The sequence below is a fragment of the Gossypium hirsutum genome, chromosome A13 (genome assembly GCF_007990345.1).
Source record: "Gossypium hirsutum isolate 1008001.06 chromosome A13, Gossypium_hirsutum_v2.1, whole genome shotgun sequence".
In the NCBI taxonomy this organism is placed as follows: domain Eukaryota; kingdom Viridiplantae; phylum Streptophyta; class Magnoliopsida; order Malvales; family Malvaceae; genus Gossypium; species Gossypium hirsutum.
Genome location: NC_053436.1, coordinates 20,780,795 through 20,788,832, shown reverse-complemented (window position 1 = coordinate 20,788,832; position 8,038 = coordinate 20,780,795). Strand labels below are relative to the sequence as shown.

At 37.4% G+C, this 8,038-nt stretch overlaps 1 non-coding gene across 1 annotated transcript; it reads right to left on the bottom strand.

The window, feature by feature from the left end:
- Positions 1-4,730: 4,730 nt before the first annotated feature.
- On the bottom strand, positions 4,731-4,837 carry LOC121213052 (small nucleolar RNA R71). The gene has a single exon (XR_005908423.1). It is a non-coding gene; the product is annotated as a small nucleolar RNA R71 (small nucleolar RNA).
- Between the last annotated feature and the right edge of the window lie 3,201 nt (positions 4,838-8,038).

Sequence of the window (8,038 nt, the reverse complement as noted above, 5' to 3'; positions counted from 1 at the left end):
AAGTTGTCAAAATGGTATAAAAGGGTGTTGTGATGAGAATTGAAGTTTTCTATAGTTATAAAAATGGTTTGGCTAGGCTTATAGAGTGAGGAAATTGAATAAAAATTATTTTACGAGCTTTGGGCCAAAAGTGCAAATATGTGAAAGTTTAGGGGTCAAAATGCAAATTTTTAAAACTATGCTTTATGGACCCATTTGAATTATGTGAGTAATAAATGAGCTATATTTGTAATTTCAGATCAATGAGATCGAGATTCGGACTTAAATTTGGAAAATACAAGGTTAAGGGCTAAAATGGTAAAAATGGTCGTTTTTGTATTTGAGGTAAGTTCATGTGATTTTAATAATGCAATATTGTATTTAAATATTAATGCTTCAATATTACACGAGTTTTAAGTATATATATGTGAATAATTTGATACTATGTAAATAATGTGACATTATTATTTGTTGTAGTTGTCTTGGTAATTATATGATTAAAATGCTTATGTGATTATTTTGATGATATAACATGTTCTTGATGTTTTACTGTTATGATGAAAATGTTGCAATGCCATGTGATTATGAGATATTAGCTATGTGGATGAAACCATCATGCGAGTACGTTCGGTAAAGGTCTGGAAGTCTAAAATCCCGTTTGAACCTTGAGAATAGTTGAGGATACAAGTGACATGTCACTAGGATAGCTATGTGTTTTATGAGCTCATTTGATATGTGATACATGCTAGGGTCCGGGTGCTGGTATCCTGAGTTGTGTTCAGATACTCTTTAGTTCTTTGAGTTGCCCCGTTGAGAGCGACATGTAATTCTGTATTATGAGGCACTTTGGTGCATATTCTGTCAGGTAGCCAAGGCTACATTTAGGCACTTCGGTGCATTTCTTCCGTGTGTCCAAATCATATTCCAAGTGTTCAACGGGTAACGTATTATGAATTCCGAAAGTAATCCAAGTAAACCATGTGTCTGCAAGAGGGCACATGTATGTATTTGTGTGAGCATGTGCCAATAGATATGAACGGTAAGTTTATATGATTTGATGAAAGTATGATGGATTATGGCAAGAATGCATATGTGATAGTAAATCATGCCTATGAGATTATTGCATAATGACTTTGTGATTATGGGATTATGTCTATGATATATAATAAGCATTTTTACCATGATAATTGAAATGGTTGTAAAGGTGATATAACCTTAATACCATTATTTTACATTAAAGTAGTTTTGGACAGCAGCAGCAGACCGACTTTGAAAACCCACCAAAAATTTTGGAAATTAAATTAAAGGCTGAATAATATATGAAACTAAAGAGTATTGAGTCTAGTTTCACATAAGGAAAATGGTGTAAGCAAAATAATTTTTTATTATGAGATATTTAAATTCTTGTGAGACACGATCAGAGTGATTCCAGACTCCCCTGTCTTAAATTTGGAAAATTACTATGAGATATTTGATTTTTAGTAGATAAAGGTCGAAGCTATCAGATAGCAAAACAAGGGAGAGTTTAAAGAATAAAATGTACTTATTGGCTAGACAAAAAATTTTGAAAATTTTATGGTAAGAATATATATGAGTATAGTTTCAAGGAAAATTAACAGATCTTAATTTGGAGTTTCGTAGCTCCAAATATGAAAAAATTAGTAACTATGACTCGAGAAAATAGTGTGACCAGAAAATCAGTAAAAGTGTAATCATGATTATATTTCTATGGAATCATGTTGATAATTTTCTTATTGTTTTCAAATGGGCTTACTAAGCGTAAAGCTTACTCCCTCCTTTCCATTTCTTTTAGTGTTGTCGGGTTAGCTCGGGGTTGGAGAACGTCGGAGGCAACATCACACTACCAAGCTATCACCTTTGGATATTGATTCATAGGTTGAGAAGTTTCAAGTGAGTGGCATGTATAGGAACTTAGTTTTTGATATGTGTTTTTATGATTTAGCCAAATGTAATGGCATATATTGATTCATTGTATATAGCCATGAGATATGGCTTATAATGATTTTAGCTTGTAAGCCTATTTATCCATGGTATGTGCTAATGTCTAGTCATGTGGTTATGTTATTATGCTTGTTCAATGTGTATAAGGAGTATATGATACATGTACATGATGAATGCCCCAGGACCATTCGAAATGGTGTGGCCATGGAGTGAAAGTGTGGCATGGTAGTAAGATGATAATGATTGAACATGGACAATTGTAGAATATGTAGAGATAAAGTGTTAGGTAACGAACACATGTACGGCAACATGCAAACTATTTGATTGAATTTCACTAAAGGTTGATTAAACATTAAATTGATGTTATAATTTGAGTCTATGATGTGTATAAGTATGGGAGAGAATTAAGGTCAACATAATTCTCGGAAAATAGCCTAAATGTTGGCTACACGGGCAGAGACACGGTCATGTGTCTCAGCCGTGTTGAAGACACGGCCCAGCACACTGGCATGTGGCTTGGCCGTGTGGATCAATTTTTTTTGCTGACGTGATAGTCAGAGAGTTACACGGCCTGAGGATATAGGCGTGTCCAGGGTACAGGGCGTGTCCCAGTTCCCACACTGGTGTGTGACTCTGTTTCTTGGAAAAATTTTCTACGTTTTCCTAAAACTTTCCAAAGCTTTCTGTTTAGTCCCAACCCGCCTTTAATACATGTTTAGAGCTTCGATAGCTCACGTAAGGGACATTATGCATGTGTGATAAACCATAATATATACATATTTTTACCCCATGCTTGGAAAATTTTTGGAAGGATTATCATAAGATTTAATGAATTTGATGCTCCTAATCATTTAATTTCATGTTTTATACTCAGGAGAGCTTAGGATAGCAAAAAGAGCAAGAAACGGGCCAAAAATAGACAAATTGGGCCTAATTCAGTATTTCACATGACCTAGGCACTTCCACACGGGTAATCCACATGCCCGTGTGTGACACACGGTCAGGTCACATGCTCGTGTGTCATGGACGTGTCGACATTAAACCAAGTTAGAATTACGCACGGCCTGAGCACCTTCACATGGGCGTGTCACACGGTTGTGCCCCTGTCGAGCTCAAGTCTAATTCTACTTAGAAAAGGTTAATTTTAGGCGATTTTGGGCATTCCAAAGTCTATATAAACATCCTAGAAGAGGATCAAATGGGGACGTAGAGTAGAAAGCAGAAGATACTCGAAGAATAGCCATCGGAATTGGCTCAGAAGCAGGGTCTCCTTCATGACTGAAGATCTCCATTCAATTTCCTTAGAAGTTCTTTGGGTTTCTTTATGTTTTGCTGTTCTGCCAATTTTGAGATGTTTTCCTCTATTGTTATGAACTAAATTCCCTAAATACCTAGGGAAGTTAAAACCTAAGACGGATCTTATTACTATTTGAATTATATGATAAAAACTTTTCTTATTCTTAGTTATGAGTTTTAATCCTTGTTTTAATATTCTAGGATATTAATTCAAGTCTGATGTGCTTATTCAGTGGAGAAAAAGTCCCTGTTTAAGAGTAGATCCTCCATAATTAAGCGGAGTTGCATGCAATCCTAGAGATAGGATGACATAAATCTGCCGGATTAGAATCAAATCCAATAAGGGAATCCATAAATAGAATTAATGCGACAATAGGGGTTTTAATTAGAAAGAGATTTCAATTAATCAACCTAGAGTCAGTTATTTTTTTGTCTCGAGACAAATATTTACATAAATCGGGGATTTCTACGGATTAAGTCGAGTGAATAAATCGTCTAATTCAAAAGTAATAAGTGAAGTCTAGGTGAATTCTTCCTTGGGTATTGTCTTCTTCATCGGTTTTCCAAAAGTATTTTCCAACTTTAATCTTTGTTGTGTTCTTAGTTAATTAGATAGTTTATCTTATTTTAAAAATATCCCTTTAATTCGTAGGCTAGATAATACAAAGATGGTAATTACTAGTACTTTTAGTCCTTGTGGATACGATATTTCCAGTCTCACCATAACTATACTCTTGTTCGATAGGTGTACTTGCCTTAGTTGAATTTTTAGTTAGTTTAGCGACCATCAAGTTTTTGGCGCCGTTGCCGGGGAGTAAGATATTAGGAACACTTAATTTTTATTACTTTAGCCATTTTTATTTTTTTTTTAATTTCTAACTTTTCTTTTATTTACTTTTGGCAAGTTTTTATAGTTTATGATTAGAAGAAACCCATCAGGACCTTTACTTTTTGACACCGAAATTGAAAGCACAACTCGTAGAAATCATAGAGAAATAAGGCGAAGTTTACGATATATAGGGGAAGAGCACGAGGATGACACCACTAATACCGAGGAGATGGCTGAAAATCAAAATAACCCGCTGCCTCCTGTGGTTGCCGCAAATCCAGTGAATTAAATCCTACTCCTCGTACTATGTATGGCTATGCTAAGCCTAATTTAATGGGGGCTGAATCGAGTATTGTTAGACCTAATTGCTGCAAATAATTTTGAACTGAAACCTAACACTATACAAATGATTCAACAGTTTGTTCAGTTTGATGGTTTGCAGGATGAAGACCCAAATACTTATTTGGCCAACTTCTCAGAGTTCTGTGATACTTTTAAAATAAATGGCATTTTTGACTATGCCATTCACCTTCGATTATTTCCCTTTTCATTAAGGAATAAGGCTAAACAGTGGTTGAACTCGTTACCACGAGGGTCAATCATTTCTTGGGAACAAATGACCGAAAAAGTTTTACTTAAATATTTCCCGCCGGCCAAAAAGGCTAAATTGAGGAATGATATCTCTTCTTTCGTGCAAATGGATTTAGAAACACTATATGATGCATGGGAGAAATACAAGGATTTGTTGAGAAGGTGCCCTCACCATGGATTACCTTTATGGCTATAGGTTCAAACTTTCCACAATGGTTTGAACCCCTCAACGAGACAGATGGTCGATGCAGCAGCCCGTGGAACCTTAAATAACAAAACACCTGAGGAGGCTTATGAGTTCATTGAAGAGATGTCACCGAATAATTATTAATGGCAAGTTATGAGAACAAAGCCAACAAAATCAACCGGTGTTTTCAACCTAGATGCAGTCACTATGCTATCTAACCAGGTAGAACTTTTAAATAAAAAGATTGATAGTTTATGTGTTTCTGCACAGGTACATCCGTTGATACAGTGCGACACAAATAGAGGAGGGATAAATAATCCAGAATGCCTAGCCTACGATCATAGTACTACGAACGACAAAGTCCACTATATGGGTAACAATTCTAGACCACAGAATAATCCATATAGTAATACATATAATGTAGGTTGGAGGAATCATCCCAACTTCTGCTGGGGTGGTCAAGGCAATCAAAGATTACAACCCCTCCAAGCTTTCAGCAAACTTACCAGCAAGATAAAAAGCCGAACCTTGAAGAGATGCTAACGAAATTCATCTCGGTGTCGGAAGTATGTTTCCAAAAAACCAAAACAGCACTTAAAAATTAGCAAGTGTCAATTCAAGGTCTTCAGACTCAAATAGGTTAGCTTGCTAAGCTGATCTCAGAAAGACCACAAGGTAGCTTGCCCAGCAACACCGAGGCTAACCCAAGAGAGCAGCTTCATGCGATTACTGTTCAATATGAAGAAGGGTTAGTTGAGTCCACACCAGAACCAAGGCAAGAAACTATGGTAAGCCAAGATAAGGTAGATGAAAGCCAGAACAAACAAAAACCGGTAAGCAGAGAATACACACCTCGTGTGCCATACCCTAAAGCGACAAAGAAAGACCACACAAACGAATAATTTGGTAAATTTCTTAACATCATAAAAAAAGTTACATATTAACTTACCGTTTATTGAAGCTCTTTCGTAGATGCCCAATTCAGTGAAATTTTTAAAGGAGCTTCTAGCAAACAAAAGAAAGTTAGATGATTCGTTGCTTGTGGAATTAAATACAGTTTGCTCGGCAATTCTACAAAATAAACTACCCAACAAACTAAAGGATCCAAGAAGTTTTACTATCCCTTGTATAATCGGTAGTTTAAATGTTGATAATACTTTAGCCGATTTAGGGGCAAGTATAAATGTCATGCCCTATAAAATGTTTAAACAACTAGGTATTGGGAAACCTAAACAAACCAAGATAAGTATACAACTGGCAGATAAAACTATTAGATTTCCTAGGAGTATTGTTGAGGATGTACTCGTTAAGATTGATAAATTCATATTCCCAGTAAACTTTGTTGTTTTAGACATGGAAGAGGACGGTGACGTTCCTTTAATCTTAGGACGACCCTTTTTAGTTACTGCTAGAACTATTATTAATGTTGGTACAGATGAAATAACACTTCGGGCAGGTGATGAAATGGTTATTCTTCAGGCTCGTGATTCAATCGAGACATCAAGTAAGGAAGATAACTTTATGAATCCGATTAATAAGACTAATCGTGTGATTCAACCCTCTTTGCAGGAAAAATTTTTGAGTAACATAAATGAGCCACATTTTAGTTCATTCACTGACAATGAAACCATCCATGAACGACGAATGTTACAGATAGATAAACTAGACGAATGGCAGACTCATGGCAAGGAGGAGCAAAAGCAACACCATGATGAGTTTAATGAGAGAACCAATCAATTCAAGGTTGGGAACCAAGTCTGGCTAGACAAAAAGGACCCTCGAATTATCACTACAGAGCTCAAAGCAAACGGAGTGACTCCTTTTACGGTACTCAAAGTCTATCCATACGGTACAGTCGAGGTAACCCATTCGCATTTTGGCACTTTTAAGATAAATAGTACTCGACTTAAACCTTATTTAATTAAAGGCTTTGACAGCAAGAAAGAGGAGTTTCGACTCTGTGATCCACTGTGACCATATGAATGCGAGGTAAGTCAAGCTTAGACTTTAAATAAGTGCTTCTCGGGAGGCAACCCGAGTACTAACACCACTAACTATTTTATTTTATTTATTTTTCATGTTTAAATGCAGGTTTTTGACCCACACGACTTGGACACACGGGCGTGTCCCAAGCCGTGTTCTCTAACAGGGGTTAAATAGTGTGTTACACGGCCTGGTTACACGGCCTGGACACACGGGCGTGTCCTTGGCCATGTGGAAACAGGACTTAAATCCCTAAAAATCAGCAGAAACACGGGCTAAAAAGAAGCCACATGGGTGTGCGACACGGCCGTGTGGATCACACGGCCTGGACACACGGGCGTGTCCCAGGCCGTGTGAAAACTGGAGCTTAGTTTTCAAATTTTAAACAAGTCAGAGAGCTCCACGATAAGGGCACACGGCAGTGTGTGTAGACACACGGGCGTGTGGGAGACCACACAGGCATAAAAGCGAACAACGTAGAACACGATTGTGTGTATGATCACACGGACGTGCTCGTGGCCGTGTGACGAATGGCCATAAATTTTCACGACAAACATGGGCTAACCATGATCTACACGGGCGTGTGACATAGCTGTGTGGCCCAACATGGGCCTCACATGACCGTGTCCCATTCAACCCCCCAAAACCTAATTTTTCCTTTACTTTTTTCTTCTTTCTCCTCACAATCTCCCAACCAACCACCACTGCAGACCCCTACTCCGGCCACCTTTCCCCATCATTCCACCATCGCTCCACTCCCCCTCTCTTCTTCCTTCTTTTCTTTTGTTCCCTCCGTTTTATCTTTCTTTCTCCCCCCTTCCTTTCCCTTTTTCCCTCTCTCCTCTTCTTCCTCTCTAACCAACCACCCACCATCCCTTCATCCCCAACCCGTCGACCTCGCCCCATCACAACACCAACCAGTAACCACGCACGACTCGAACCCACCCACACCACCTCGTTTGGCCACCACTCTTTCCGGACCGGTTTACCCATTGTCCCTCATTCTTTTTATTTATTTATTTTCTTTTCATATCTTTATTTCATTTTATTTATATTGTTTATTTTCTATCCTGCACTTTTCTATTACATTTCATTAGTATTTTGTTAGTTCTATTGTGCAATTATTAGATCTTGTTAAGTAATCTTTTGCATCAAAAATTAATTATTATTCAATTGAATTCTGTTTGATTACTCATTTTTCCATAAGGGTT